The sequence below is a fragment of the Canis lupus genome, chromosome 18 (assembly GCF_003254725.2).
Source record: "Canis lupus dingo isolate Sandy chromosome 18, ASM325472v2, whole genome shotgun sequence".
In the NCBI taxonomy this organism is placed as follows: Eukaryota; Metazoa; Chordata; class Mammalia; order Carnivora; family Canidae; genus Canis; species Canis lupus.
Genome location: NC_064260.1, coordinates 5501446 through 5518341, shown reverse-complemented (window position 1 = coordinate 5518341; position 16896 = coordinate 5501446). Strand labels below are relative to the sequence as shown.

Genomic DNA, 16896 nt, shown 5'->3' with positions numbered 1-16896 from the left:
TCAAGGCCTTGGACTTGACTTCAGACCTGGAACTTGAACATTTTCTGAACTTTTATATAGATTTTAGATTTTAGTACTTAGCCTAGATCTTTGATTTGGAGCTTAACTCAGAGTAGAACCTTGGATCTGAAATTTGGACCTGGATTTTGCCTTGATCTTGAAGATTATAGCTGTCTAGTCTAGTGTCGACTAGACATAGACTTGACTTAAAACTTGTCATTGGCTGTGGACCTGGACCTTGGTCTTGGACATCGAACCAGGCACTAGACTAAGACTTGGACTTATAACTTGGACTTTGAGCTTAAGTACCAAATCCAAACTTTAGATTCTGACAATGGACTTTTTCAGTACAGTTAATCTGATATTAAATTTGAAGATTGAATCTGGACTTTGACCTTGTGCTTTGACATGATCTGGATCTTGAAACTGAGCCTTTGACCTTTGTATTGGATATGAGGCCTGTATTTCACCTGGACTTGGGCCCATAATTTTAACCTTGTGCCTTGACTTAGACCTTGATGTAGAAACTACACATTTGGTATTTTTAATAGGCCTCACACTTGGTTTTGCCTTGGACATTGGACCTGGAAAAATCTAGGCAAAATTCGACATCTATGTCCTGGTCTAAATTTCAGGTCCAGGTCAAAGGTTAAAGTCCAAAAACATATTCTAGGTCAAGTACAAGAAATTAGAAAAATCCAGAACCAGATTCTGGTTCAGAATTTATGTTCAAGTCCTATTTCCTGGTCCAATGTGCATGTCTACATCCAGGTTACAACTGCAGGTCTGTTGTCCAGGTCTGAATTTAGAGGTTAATATCCAACATCCAATTCAAAGGCACAGGTTGAGGTTTAGATCCAAGGTCAAAGCCCAAGGATCTAGATCCAGTTCAAGGTTCAGGGTCAGGAGCCAATGTCCTTGGTCCATAATCTAGGTCCAATTTCAAGGGACGGATATAAGTTCCATGTCCAGGGTCACGTCCAGGCTCAGGTAAAGTTTTAGAATGTTTGGGTCTAGTAGTTTTGAAAAGCTGTATTTATTTACACATTGCTCTCAAAAGAAACTACCTATTTAATATTTGAGAAAACTGTGATGAATCCAGGAAGTATTTGTGAGCTGAATCTGAGAGTCACATATTGTTTCTAAAAATATCTTCTCTTAAATCAGAGCAAGTTATAGTAAACCCAAAGAGTATTTGTGTAGAGGGCTCCATAATCACTACTGTTCTCAAACCTACCTTCTTAATACTAGTTCAACCAAATTAAGGTCTCAAGGCAATACTTGTGAAAACAAGTATAAACAAGTTTAGTAGCATACATTATTCCTAAAAGTTCTTAATAGGAGGGGTATCTGGGTGGCTCAGTTTGTTAAGCATCCAACTCTTGATTTTGGTTTGGGTCATGATCTCTGGGTCATGAGACTGAGCTCTGAGAGGAGACCACCTTGCTCTGTGGGGGCTCTGCATTAGGTGAGGAGCCTGCTTAAGATTCTTTCTCTCCCTCTTCCTTCCCTTTGCACCCTCCAATTCACATGCATGCTCTCTCTCTCAAATAAAAAAGTTCTTAGTAGACATTAGAGGAAATTTAGATGGAATATGAGTATACAAAAAACAATATTGGAAAAAATCAGAATCAGACCTTCCTCTCTAAAGTAAATTGTAATATATTAGAATACATTGAGATGAATGTAAGATTTATTGAGAAAAATAGTTCACAGACACTATTTCACATTCTTCCCAACTGTACTATTTAAAGTGAATTTGAGCAATTAAATCAACACAATATCTGTGAAAACAATAATATATCATTAAGCAAACTCAATATCATACATTATTCTTCAAAATATATCTTTCTTGTGGGTTAGATAGAATCTATATACATATATGAGAAGTTAACAAGCTTAGAATCAGACACAATCTCTAAAATATTTTTTGTATACCTGTTAAAAAAATATATATAATGGCAAAAAAGCCAGAAACACAACTTTATATCAAGAGTATTTTTTCAGGGAGCCTGGGTAGCTCAGTCAATTGAGCACCTGACTTTTGGTTTTGGCTCAGGTCATAATCTCGGGGTCATGGGATGGGACCTTAGTTGGGCTCTGTGCTTAATGCAGAGTCTACTTGTACCTGCCCGATCCCCCTTTCTTGCTCACACTCTTTCTCTCTAAAATAAATAAATAAACATTTTTTTACAAAGTATTTTCTCACTGTTTAAGTAAGATAAGATATATTTGAGCAGTCTTTATGGAAGAGAACTATATGGACAAAGTTCAGTCTCTGACACTCTAAAATAACTTTTATTAGAATAAACCAAGGTGACTACAAGATTGATATGAGAGGAAAAAAGCTCAGGAACTTGCACATGCTTCTCAATTACATCTTCTTCCTGTGAATTAGAACAAGTAAACCTAAGCAGTATGTACAAAAATAAGGTTAGATACGCACATTGTTCTCACCAGCACTTTCCTATTGTGAGTTTGAGTAAATCTAGAAGAAACTAATGTGTGCGTATGCATTCTATCATTATAAGAAGAGGTCAGGATCAGAATTTGATACTAGATTCAGCTTGAAAAGAGATTCTTATTGAATGGTAGACTATATTAAGGTTCAAATAAGCTATATCTAAACAAAACTGAACACTTGTGAGAATCACACATTGTATTCAACTGCATTTTCTTCAGTTTGTACAACTTTAGCCTAAACTTGGACATAGGCAATGGACATGGACACTGACTTTATTTTTTTTTTTTTAATTTTTTTTATTTATTTATGATAGTCACAGAGAGAGGGGCAGAGACATAGGCAGAGGGAGAAGCAGGCTCCATGCAGGGAGCCCGACGTGGGATTCGATCCCGGGTCTCCAGGATTGCGCCCTGGGCCAAAGGCAGGCGCCAAACCGCTGCGCCACCCAGGGATCCCTGGACACTGACTTTAAATCTGAATTTACTCAGTTCCTTGGACTTAGGCTTAGAGCTGGACTTTGGGCCTGGACCTGGATCTTGATCTTTTAAATAAATCCTGGACTTTTGACTAAACTAGGACCTGCACCTGAAACCTAGACCTTGGTCTTGGACCTTGAACCTGGAATTTGAATCTGGACCCAACCTTTGAATAAGGCCCTTGCACCTGGACATAATAATATTTCAACCTAGGACCTAAACGTTGAGGAATTTGGAACTGACTCTAGACCATGTCTTTAGTCATGGAATTAAACTTTGATGTAGAGTCTTGGATCTTAACCTCTAACCTTCATCTTAGATCTCAGACCTAGTAACACACAATCTTGGTTCTGGTACTAGGACCTAGACCTTGATCTGAGACCAAAATTGTGGGCCTTAAACTTGGATCAGCATCTTAGACCTTGACCTTGACCAGGTTTTGGACTTTTTTTTTTTTTTTTTTTGACATAGATTTGACCTAGACGATAGACCTTCAACACTGGATCTGTTCCTTGGATCTAGATCTCTAAACTCAAATGTGTACCTCAGACCTTGAACTCAGACCTCAGTTTGAAACTAATCTTGGACATGACCATTAGACCCAGATCTTAGACCTAGATATGTCAGGTTCCTTGAACATGCCCTTGGAACTATACTAAAACTTTCACTTAAATTTTGGACCTGAACCTAAATGAGAACCTGGACCTTAAACCTCAACTTTGCATTCTCTGCACTAGGCCTATATTTGAATATAGACTTTGAACCTAGAATTGGATTTAGACCTTGAACATCAATGTTGAATTTTATAACTTAGAAATTGATCTCTAATGGGGACTTGGACCTTTGACCTGGACCTAAATATGCTCTTGGACATTGATACCTGTACCTTAGATGTAGTCAAAGATTCTGGGCTTATATCTGGACCTGAATAGTAGAAAGGAAACTTGGAAACTTCTACCTGGAGCTTGGAATTGAATTTCTAATCTCATATTTGTGTCTCAGATCTGAATGTCTGACCTTGATATGACTATGGACATGGATTTTGGGCTTGGGTTTCAGAACTGGAATAGACCTTGGACTGGATTTGGGACTTTGCATCTGGACTTTGATAGTGAAATTCAGACCTTTTTCCTGGACCTCATATCTGGAGATGATTCTTAGACATAGATTTCAGGGGGCTAAAACTGGAATTCACATGTAAATAATACCCCTTATACCTACCTGTAACTGTATCTCTGATATAGACCAAGACTTGGACAATGGAACTTAAACATGGACCTCAGATTTCAATATGGACCCTAGATCCTTATGTTGGACCTGAATATAGGATGCCAAACTAGGGCCTTGATGCATCCAAGACCTTGGGCCTGACCTTTGACTTAGTTGTTTGTCATGGACTTGGACCTAGACATAGACCTCTAAAATCTATCTTGGATCTTATACCTGGTTCTAGACATAACTTTGGACCTGAAACTTGTACCTGAGATTCCCTTCTTGATCTATACCATGCACCTGAACCTTGAACTAGTACTAGATGTTAAATATGTATTCGTAATTGATTTGACCTAGTCTTTGAAGTAAAAGACCAAAAATTGTTTTAAAAGACCTGGACTTTGAATCTATTCCTAGTACCATGGTGGTAAATGTTATAACTGGTGGTCCTCTTGCCTTGGACCAGGAAATAAGATCTGGACCTAACCTGGGACATGAATGATGAGCATGAAACTTGGATCTGGAATTTTCCAGTTCCTTGGACATAACCCTAAACTTGAGGTTTAGATCCATATTTTGCACGTGGGCACTGGGCTAGGAATTAGACCTGGACTTAAATTTTATGCCTGGATGTGAGACCTCTGCACCACAATTTGACCTAATTGGAAGTCAAAGACTTATGAAACATACCAGAAACAGATAAAATTAACTTTAATATCTAAACTAATTTTAATGTCTCAATTCTAAATTTAACATCTGCTGCAATGCTCCAAACGGTAAACCTTAATAAGTATGGACCTTAATCTGTATTGGAGCTCAAATTAGAGTTACACCTGGAATATCTCACTAAATTTAAGTAATTTATCTTATCTCTTCTGAGGATTTTACTAAGTTTACATAAGGTACCTCCTATAATCTTAAAGGAGTCACAAACATAAAATAGAGGAAACATAAGTATGTCTCACCTTAATGATTTAAACTATTGCGTTGCCTAAATTCCCATGGTCATAGTTCTATTTTCCCTAAAATATCTCACAGTGGGCATGGAGGCTCTGATCTAATAAATAATAAATTAAAATTAAATTAAATCTTTGGCATTTAAAATTGTCCTGACAAAAAAAGACCCTGTGGATTTGTCTCAACCTATTTTAATTGTTAACAAACCCAAAATAAATTAAACTGGACTTTCAAGGATTGAAACCTATTATATGGAGTCTATTTAGGCCCAGTTTAGCCTGTTATTAAACCTGGAAAGAATGAATGGTGCTCACAATGAATTATTTAATGCCATGTTCCCATCCATTAAGATCCCTAATACCCAGTATTATTGAGGTTATTGACTCCATCCAATCAGCAACTAGTAAATACTTTGCAGTCATAGATTTGGCTAGTATGTTTTGTTCAGGGCTCATTTCAACAGCCTCTCAGCACCAATTTTCCTTTATCTTAACACAATACAACTTAACCTGGTTACTCATGGGGTATCTCAGCAGCCCATTCAACACCATCTTTTCAATACCACACCCAACTTTCTCCAGAATGTAGATATGATGTAACATTGATGAATCTTCCTCTTAGGAGATTCATTTGGCACACTCATTCAGGACACACAAGCATTCACAAAGGAGCTCACAAGAAAGGGAAATCTTATACATAGTACAAGGCCTCACTACCTTGGCAAAATTTCTGGGCATTATTTGGTCAATTGAAGACCACTCTATTCATGACAGTGTCAAGAAACAACTGTTGACTGCCATCACCTCAAATGAGCGCAGCGTTTTTTAAGGCCTTTTGGGTACGGGAAGCAATACATACCTCATTTACAATTTTACTTAAGACCATTTATTCTGTTACTCAGTAATCAGCCCACTTTGAATGAGGATCCCTACAACAAAGGCTTTAAATCTGTCCCAATTGCAATGTAACAGACACTCTCATTAGTGCCCCTGAGAAATTCTTTTATTTTAGAGTTTTTAGTAACTTCTTTTCTGCCTCCTGGAATCTGTGAACCACCCAAGATGGCCATGTCACCCATGAGCTTCTACTTTCCTATTCCCTATGTTGTACACCTGTAGAGTGAAAGTTCCTGGCTCCTTCTAGAGACCGGGTCTCTAATGAGCCCCGAGCCTGTGAGTGTACCTGGTTACCATTATGCCTTAGGTCTTAGAGGCAACAGACTGTAGGCTTGGCATGGCCATTAAAACCTTGCTAAAATAAATATGACATTTTTAGGATCAAGTGAGATTCAGACCATATGGCATATTACCTTTGTAGGAAAAAAGTGGCTTCCCCTTGTCCTCAGTCCCTTGCCATATGGCACTAGAGGAAGTCACTCCTCTTCTGGACCCATCTGTTCCCTGAAGACCCCACTGGAAACATCTGAGTAAATAAGAAGGGGAGTTGGTATACTTTATGGATGGCACAACCAATATAGATGATGGAGTCTGCTAAAGGGTTTTTGTTGGCCATCCTTTAACTAGATATCCTTGATAAAATCTAGACTTGAAAGCTTGGCACAATGGGCTGAACTTTAGGCAGCCACCTTAGCACTGGATGCCCTGCCTTATAATGATCCTCATCTCCAGGTCTTTATAGACTCTTCATCATTATTCATAATCTGATCATTGGGTTTAGCTAATGGCAAAATCATGATCTTTAGCATGAAGAACTTGGGATTTTTTTTTGCTTCACACCTACCCAAATCTTGTAAGTCAAGATCACACAAGTCTCAGCATACATTAAATCCACAATTCAAGGCCTTACTAAAGTACTTCTTATTCCTATTCCTTTATATATATATATATATTTTATTTTATTTATTTCATTCATGAGAGACACAAAGAGAGAGGCAGAGACAGAGGCAGAGGGAGAAGCAGGCTTCCTGTGGGGAGCCCGATGTGGGACTCAATCTTGGGATGGCAGCATCATGCCTAGAGCCAAAGGCAAACGCTCAACCACTGAGCCACCCAGGCATCCCTCCTTACTCCCATCAAAGTTTGAGGCATTATTTAGAATAGCCAAGAAACTCATTTAACATATACCATGTTGGGTTCTTGAACACAGCATTCAACTAAAATTTCATTTCTTTTCTGGCCTCCAGCTATTGACCTCATAGAGCACTGTATCAGCTTCCTTAAACAAATTCAAATTTAATTTTGTAAAATATGCCATGTTTCAGCCATCATTCAATCATCAAGGGGTAAATTATAATAAAGAGTCTGACTCTGTTTTGAATGTTTGACTACTGACAGCTTTCAAGTCCCACCTTTCTCTTCTTCCCTATTGCCTCATACTTTGTAAAGACTACAAGGAAGCTCATGTTAATCCTCCTTCAGCAGTAGCAGAAAGTATAAACCATGAAATCCCTCGCCCATGCTCTCATCCTGGCCCTATTCTCCTAACCACAATAAAATCCCAAACCACTTGCCCCTCTTTGCTCTCTCAGCCATTTTCAGACCACGCTAGAACCCTTCCCTGCTTTCCCTAGAAAGGCCTCACTACGTGAGTAATAAACCTTTTACACCCCTTTGGTGCATGTATGGCATCATCAGTCTTGACATCTGAGCTAAATGTATAGAGAGATGACCCTGTCTTGACATGAGAAAACCACAAGATAACATGCAAACTCCAGGTAAGGCACAAGACAAGGTTCAAAATCCAGCACTAATTTCCAGTCTAAATCTGGGACAAAAACAGGTCGAAGGTCCACTTTCCATTTCAGGTCCTGGGTATCTCATGGTTCAGGTCTGAGGTTTGATGTTTAGGTCTCAGGGCAAAAGTTCAATTCTAAAGTCTAAGTCAGATACAAGATCTAAGCCCAAGATCCATGTCCAGGTCTGATTTCCATGCCTAAGGCCAGGTTCAATGTCCAAATTAGAGAAAGATTCATGATTTAGGTTCAAGATCCAGATTACGGTTCAGTTTCTAGGTCCAAGGAACAATTTTAGATCTAAGGTCCAGGTTCAGATCCAAGTGCAAGGTCTAGGTCAAAGGTCCAGGTTTGAAATTTGTATCCAAGGTTCAGATACAGGGTTCAATTTCTACTTCTAAGATCCAGGTCCAAGATGTAGTTAAAGGTCCAGGTCTAGGTCTCATAACAAGGTGGAAGTTTGGGTCTGAAGTAAAAGGGTCTCTTCTAATACTTAGCATCAAAGTTCAACTCTGGTGCAAATTCAAGCTTTAGGTCAAAATTCCTGATTTAAGATTCATGTCCAAAGTAAAGTTCCCAAACTAAGTCCCATGCCCAAGATCAGGTCTAATGAGCTAGATAAATTTCATCACAAGGTCCAGGCCCATATCCACTCTCTACCTACCTACTTGCTATCTACAAGCTGCCCCAACCCCAGTCATTACCTATGTACTTGCTGTTAACACCGTGCCTCACAGCCACTTAAAAACTATACTGTGTCATACAAATTGACTGCCTAACCACCTACTATACACAACACACTTCACATCTACTCCTTACCTACTTACCTCCTTACTCCCCTCAGCGCTCACTTGGGGTTAGAAGATTAGAGATATTTAACTTCTAACCATACACACTCATTATTAACTTCTCATCCCACACTCACTCTCTACCTACCTCTCTGTGTATACCCACTCATACATAATCTTTGTCCTCTAACCACTCATTAAGTACTCCCCCTGCCACTATCCATGCCCATAGTTTTCTACCTCTCTCCACCTTACAACTACTCATTCCTTACCATCTACCTCATGCCATTTGCTGCCTACATCCCTCACTAACTATTTACTCACTAGTTAATCCCTGACCCACACCAACCACTCATCATCTACTCCTCATCCCATGTTTCAACCTCACCTACTCACTATCTATTCCTTATTCTATACCCACTTACTACCAACTCATAGTCCACACATTCACTACCCACCCTTGTCCTAACACATGCATTCTCTTAAGTTCTTCATGAATAATTATTTACCTATTCAGTCATTCTCTATGTATGCATGTATGTATGTGTGTATGTATGTGTGTGTGTAGGTATGAATCTATCTATCATCTATCTATCTATCATCTGTCTATCCATCATCATACATACATACATACATACATACATACATACATACATTTTCCTTGGCAATTTAACAAAGAGCTAGGAAAGGGCAATTTGACTTTGTTAGCTACTCACTATCTAAAACCAGACCCCTCATCTTGTGATTATTTATTTAAAACTGTCTGCAACTGGGGCAGCCCAGGTGGCTCAGCGGTTTAGCGCCTGCCTTTGGCCCGGGGCGTGATCCTGGAGACCCAGGATCGAATCCCACGTCGGGCTCCCGGTGCATGGAGCCTGCTTCTCCCTCTGCCTGTGTCTCTGCCTCTCTCTCTCTCTGTGACTATCATAAATAAATAAAAACAAAAAAAATTAAAAAAAAAAACTGTCTGCAACTGAACCATGAGGAATTTTGCATACTAAAAAGTTCAATGTCTCACATTCAAGAAGTACACTTTTTTCTCTTATGCCATGTGGGTCTCATACACACACACTCAGAGTATTAGAGAGTTACATGTTGAACACATGTGCCCAACAGGTCATCAACAGTAAGAAATCTTAATAACTCCATGTTGAAAATTATTTAGTATTAGAAAATTTATTTTTGTCATGCAATAAACTATATTAAAACAAATTATTGAAAAACCTTCAGAAATATTCTGAAGCCTGTTGCCAATTAAAAGAGGGTGGAAGGGCAGCCCTGGTGGCTCAGTGGTTTAGCACAGCCTTCAGCCTAGGGTGGGATCCTAGAGACTCAGGATCGAGTCCCATGTCAGGCTCCCTGTGTGGAGCCTGCTTCTCCCTCTGCCTGTGTCTCTGCCTCTATATCTCTCTGTGTCTCTCATGAATAAATAAATAAAATCTTTTAAAAAAAAGAGGGTGGAAGAGCCCAGGTAGTCTTTCTGCCTTCCCCCAGGAATTAAGGTTATTTTAAAGTGATACAGCTTGACCCAAACATTAAAAATTGATTTTTATTTTATTCTTTTTTCTAGATAACTATTTTAGAATAAATTTTACTGATTTCCCATGTATTTTATTTCATGAGGGCTTTTCTCAATTGAGTTTTTAAATTTTAATTTCAGTATTGTTAACACACATTGTTATATTAGTTTCAGGTGTACAATATAGCAATTCAACTATTCTATACATTACTCAGTGCTCATTAGGATAAGTGTACTCTCTAATTCCCAAGACCTATTTCATCCATCCCTTACTCCTGTCCCCCATGGTAACCATCAGTTTGTTCTCTATAATTAAGAGTCTATTTCTCGGTTTGTCTCTCTCTCTTTGTTTGGTTTCTTAAATTCCAAATATGAGTGAAATTATATGGTATTTTTCTTTCTCTGATCCTGAAGCCTTTTTGGACAATGGTAAATAGAATTTAGACAATTTAAAGAAGATCCAAACTCTTAGAGTACAATTTATCAGAATTGTTGTTTCCTATAAAAGTCATCTGTTTCCTCACAATTTGTGCAATGTTGACTTGGTGAAGAGTTTCTTTTGAATAGCATTCATACAAAAATGTTTGCTTTGGAAAGGGCCTGAGATCATTGTATTCCTGACTCTCATGCAACTGTTTCTCTGCAAGAGATAATGCAATTTTTTTTTTTTTTTAGATTCCACTAACCTTTGATTTTTACTTATGTAAACTTAAACCTAGAGTGCAACATTATAGGCTCATAATATAGAGGAATAAGTCCCAAGTCCCTTACACCTATCAATAGATTTTATAAAGTTAGCTTTATTTAAAAGATGTACTTTTTTTCAGAAGGATTTTCCAGAGAAAATTTGAATAGTAGTGATTTATATCAAAAGTATAAAACAAGTGCTGAAATATTCTTTCAAGTTAAGGGTAACTGGTTTTCTTTACAAGTTGTTCTAAATAAATACCATGACATAAGCCCTGCAATTTGATAAAATAGATCAGAGTTGTTGCTTTATCCTGCACCTGTTTGGAATCTCTTTATGTGTCCAATATTGTTTTGTGATTTAGTGATTCATTCATCCACTTTGTAATCCATTCATAACACATCTGTTCCAAAGTTTTGTCCTTGAGTTTCAATAAATATTGTCATTCCAGGTGTCTCATAGCTCTTCAAATACCCACCTACCTAGTATGCATTAATTAAAAGCTAAAAATATGAATTTTTCTTTTTTTGATTAGTGATATTACCAAAAAACCCTCCAAAATCTACAGCATATGATTTCACATGTGTACACTTAGGATTATTTCTTTATCCACAGTCTTTAAAGTAAACAGATACACAAACTTTTGGAAATACACACCTTCAAATCACACGAAACTCTTAAATTATTTAAAAATTATTATTAAAGTAATAGTTTTAATTGACTTAACACAACACAACAAAGATGTCAACACAACATCAGAGTAAATCATAGATGTTATATTTACCTAAGAAAATTTGAATTTACTTGGCTTAGAGTCACCAAACTTCGTGGTTTTCCTAGAACTGAGTGTTTTGCTAGGATCTTGGATTTTCAATGCTAAAATCAGGACGGATAGTTTCCTATTTTCTCCACTATTGTCTCCTTTCACCTTCCAAGCATTGTCTTGGTAGAGCTAGTTCTCAAATCAGCACTGATCAAAGCAGAAACTACATCAACCTACTCATCTTGTGGGACCAAACCTAATGTTGCTGACTACAACATTTGTTGTAATGTTGACCTGTTGACCCTGTTGTCTGCTCCAGACATTCATATAGCACACATCAGAGTGTTCATTTTGTCCCAGGCCTTATTTATCTAATGATTGTATTAGATTCTAAATTGATTCTAACCTTTACAACCAGACTTAAATTTTGGTTTAACTACTTAACAATCCAGTTCCCTGCTGAGAGTAGACGAGAGTTGTTAACACTACTTAGCTTGCATGGCCCCCAAATCCTGTATAATTCCTGCCAATAACTCTGCTAATTAAAAATCTAAACCTCCTCTCTGGACCTCTTGTTTACCAGCTGTGGGGCTACGGTCTTGCTCTGGATTCACCAATCCCAGAAGCCAGGTGGCTATTTCCATTTTTCTTCACAATTAGTTCTGACTTCTTGAATTTCTTCTACCCAATTTGCCTAATTGAATATCTTTCTCTACCTCAGTGGTTCTCAAACTTTAATATGCATAAAGTCTCCTGGTGAGCTTTTAACACACAGTTTTCTGGGCTGTATCCTCAGAGATTCTGATTCAATAGGTCACAGAAGTGCCCACAAATTTGCATTTCTAACAAGCTCAAAGGAAAAACTGATACTCTTGGTTCAGGGACACCCTTTGAGAACCAGTGTTTTGAATCAAACACTGTCTAAAGGGAAGACCTCCCTGATACCAGGTTGGTTTTCTTCCAAAGCTCAGTTCTAACTTCTTTTTCTTCTTATCAGCTCATTTTCGCTGCTAAGGTGTCTGTACACCAAAGGACTGACATAAAACTGCTGGCCTGAAGGCTGGAAGGACTGACATCACAGCTGACATTTTCCTTGGGCAATATCCTTTTTCTTCACATAAAGTAAAATAGAGCCTTTTTCAAATTTAACTTTTAGTTCACTCTCTAAAGAGGGGTACACGTTTATCAGATCAAGTCAGCAGCTGAAATAGATTTAAATTCATTCAATGTTCCTGCCTGTTTCCTCAATGCATTTTACTGAATTTAACAATGTGAAGTAGGACAAAATGCAGAAATTTGCCCCAAGTAGCTTCCAGCTTTGATGAACACTCTCAACAGCCTTCATGGTTTGAGTTTGAATTTAATAAAATAGATATAAATAAGTCTCCTGAAATGTTTTTATTTCTTTTCTCAATTTGAATTGTCAGAGTATAAGATAGAGAAAAAATAGCATTAAACTAATATTATGGAATGGAAGCATGTATTACTAAAAATTCTCATATTATGTTATTGGTTAGATTGTCAGCTCTGGGGAATTTCAGCCAGGATCTCATCAGCAGTAAAAGACAGGAAACAGCTATGAAGGTTGCTGAGGTAGGATTTCTTGTGTCTCTTCCTGAGGATGGATAAATAGGGACTTTGATGACTTGGGGCTTCTTTTTCATGGTGCATATAGTGGTAAATGTATATATAGAAGAGCTGAAAATAAGGTTTAAAATTGGAAAAAGAGGTGACTTATTCACTGATTGATATTTTGAATGCAAAAGAAACAAAAATTCATCAAGTTGCTATTAAGCCAAAGAGGAAATTAAAAAATACAATCATAGGTTATTGAAAAAACAGAAATAGTGGAAAGACTATATAAAAACTTGAAGGATTTGGTAAAACTCTGCAGCCTAAAATGTTGTTTTCTGGTCTTTCTTGGTTTTGTATTTTTAAACTTTATTATTTTTAGGTTTATAACAAAATTGAGAAGGTACAGAGAGTTCCCTTATACCCTTTCCCTCATTATCAACACCCCCCACCAAGAGGTAGGTTTGTTGCAATTGATAAACCTACATTAATATGTCATTATCACCCAAAGTCCATAGTTTACATTAGGGTTCACTCTTGGTGTACATTCTACACATGTTGACCAGTGTCTAATGACACATATCTGTCAGTATAGTGTCATTAAGAATATTTTCACTACCTTAAAAATCCTCTGTCTCCTGCCTATTCATCTCTTTCTCCCACCAATCCCTGGCAACCACTTATGTTTTTACTATCCTCATAGTTTTTTCTTTCCTAGAAAGTCATAAAGTTGGAATCATACAATATATAGCTTTTTCATATTGGCTTCTTTTCCTTAGAATTATGTATTTAAAGTTCCTCCATGTCTTTTCATGGCTTGACAGTTCATTTGTTTATGGTGCTGAATAATATTCCATTGTCTGGATATATCCCAGTTTATCCATTCACCTACTGAAGGATATCTTGATTTCCTCCAGGTTTTGGCAATTATGAATAAAGCAGCTATAAACATCCATGTACAGTATTTGTGTGGACATATTTTTTCAACATCTTTGGGTAAATGCCAGGGAGTGCTATTGCTGGATAGTATGGTAAGACTATGTTTAGTTTTGTAAGAAAATACCACACCATCTTCCAAATTGGCTGTTATTTTGCATTCACACTAGTAAAGAATGAAAGTTCTTGTTGCTCCATATCTTCGCCAATATCTTGTATTCTTAGTGTTCCACATTTTGGCCATTCTAATAGGTACGCAGCTGTATCTCATTGTTTTAATTTGCATTTCCCTGATGGCATATGATATAGAATACCTTTTCATCTGCTTATTTGCCATGTGTGTATCTTTTATAAGGATATATCTATTAATGACTTTATCTCGTTTTTAGTGAGGTTGTGTTCTTATTGCTGAATTTTAAGAATTTTTTTTGCATATTTTGGATAATAGTTCTTTATCAGATATGTCTTTGCAAATATTTTCTTCCAGTCTGTGGCTTGTCTTTTTGTTTTTCTTGACAACGTGTATTAAAAAGCAGAAAGTTTTAATTTTAATGATGTCTAGTTTATCAACTATTTCTTTCATAGATTGTGCCTTTCGTGTTCTATCTAAAAAGTCACTGCTGAGTGTCACATGCCCCTCCATGAATGGGGAGGACCAAGCAGGTGAGCAGGTGGCCAGGCAGCCATCATGGTGGAACTTGGGCACCCTCAGAGCCATGCTGTGGAGCTGTGCCTTGTAACTGCATTTGCCCCAGAAGTGGAAGTGGGGTTGGGGGAAGGGCCCTACTCACTTACAGGGAGGTGTGCCCCTGATGGTGAGGGACCATGCAGCTGTGCAAAGACCATTTTCTTCTCGGATCATCAATAGGGACCATTATCCAACAATCCCAGTTGGAGCAAGGATATGAGGCTCTTCTTTGGTCAGTTCATGAAGAAATGTGAAGATGGCTCCTAGAAACATTTGTCTTCACATAAATGTAAGTCAGCTTGAAGTATTTAAGACTCTAAAACCTTTTTTTGTGACACAAAGCCTGTAAAATAACAAATGTCATAGGCCCAGCGCTTCCCCAGAAGATTAAGGAAAGCCTGGGCCTTGCATATGTGGTATTCCATAATCATGATGAAGAAAGGATATTTTGCATATTTTAAGGAGGTCCTTATCTGCAAGAGCACTTGGATTCCTTCATGGACGTACCATTGCAACCATGATTGACACTACTGTTGGTATGTCGGCAATTATAGTGGGGAATTGTCATGACTGACAATCTCAACATTAATTTTAAGAGGCCTTTGTTCTGTTGTGATAAATAGCCAACTTGATAAGGTTGAAGAAGGAAATTGTTTTCTGTGATGGTCAAAGCATGGATAAGAAGACCCTATATTCAGACACAACAAGCTTACTGATAAAGCTGGATCTCAAAGAAAGTTTGACATAAAAGAGCTTCTGGTGCATTTTACACCAATCTCCATTAAGCTCTCTCTCCTCCAGAAGAAGCTGTTATCCCCAGTCCTTCTCTACTTACCTGCTGTTGAGTCCCCCAGAGGATGAAGCCTGCTAACACTGACCTTCTTGAATAAATCTTCAGAATACAATTCCAAGAGCTATTTCCTCCTTCTAAACTTTTTAACACAGACACACTCCCTGTGAGGTGAAAAAGTAACTGCCAACAAAAGGTCATCTAGATTTTCTTCTATATCATCTTCTAGTTTTATAGTTTTATATTTTACATTTAAATATAAATATGAGTCAACCTTTCAGGTCATATAAAGTCTGTTTTTGGTTTGTTTTGCATGTGAATGTCTAGTTGATCCAGCACCATTTGTTTAAAAAAAAAAATCTCTGCTCCATTGTGCCTTTCCTCCTTCATCAAAGATTAGTTGACTATATTTATGTGGGTCTGTTTGTTGATTTTCTATTCTGTTTCATTGATCTATTTGTCTGTTGCCAATGCCACATAATCTTGATTACTATAACTTAAAATAAGTATTAAAATTGGGTAGTGTCAGTTCCTCAACTTTATTTTTCTTCAATACTTTGTTGGTTATTTTTAGTCTGTTGATTTTCCACATAAGCTTTAGAATCAGTTTGTTGATCACCAGAGAATAACTTGTTCAGATTTTTATTGGAATTGCATTGAATCTGTAGATCAAGTTGGGAAGAGCTGACAGCTTGATAATAGAGTTTTCCCATCCATGAACATTTATTTAGTTATTTGATTTCATTCATTAGTTTTGCAATTTTCCTCATATAGATCTTGTATTTTGTTAGATATATATTTTAGTATTTTATTTTGAGAGGTGCTAATTTAAAAGGTATTCATTTTACATTTCAAATTCCATTTGTTCATTTACTGTTATATAGGAAAGTGGTTGACCTTTTGTATATTAACCTTATATCCTGCAGCCCTTCTATTAGTTCCAGTTTTTTGACTGATTGTTTCAAATTTTCTACATAGACAATCATGTCATCTACAAACACTTATTTTTTCCTTCCAAGTCAGTATACACTTTCTTTTTCTTGTCTTATTATGTTAGCTGGCACTGCTTTTGTTTTAACTGGAGAGATGAAATAAATGAATTTAATACGTTAGATAAGGAGATTCTGGTCAGAATGCTATATTAAGTTCATGCTTTGGTGCATTCTATATCCTCAACTCAAAACAATAATAGATAAAATGCTTTAAAAATACAAAACAGGAAATATGTTGATAGCAATGGTTACTGGAATGTGGCTATGGGCACAGCAACGGCAGGGTTTACCACCTGTTGGATAAAGACTCTAGAGCCAGTCTCACAACTTGAAGTTGGGTGAGGGGTTAGCCTTCTGAC

The 16896-nt window shown here is 37.3% G+C and overlaps 1 protein-coding gene and 1 pseudogene across 1 annotated transcript in view; one reads left to right on the top strand and one right to left on the bottom strand.

The window, feature by feature from the left end:
• Positions 1 to 16896, bottom strand: part of VSTM2A (V-set and transmembrane domain containing 2A) — a 191277-nt gene that overhangs the window by 19661 nt on the left and 154720 nt on the right. The window lies entirely within an intron of this gene.
• LOC112661370 (acyl-coenzyme A thioesterase THEM4-like) lies at positions 14756 to 15503 on the top strand (annotated as a pseudogene).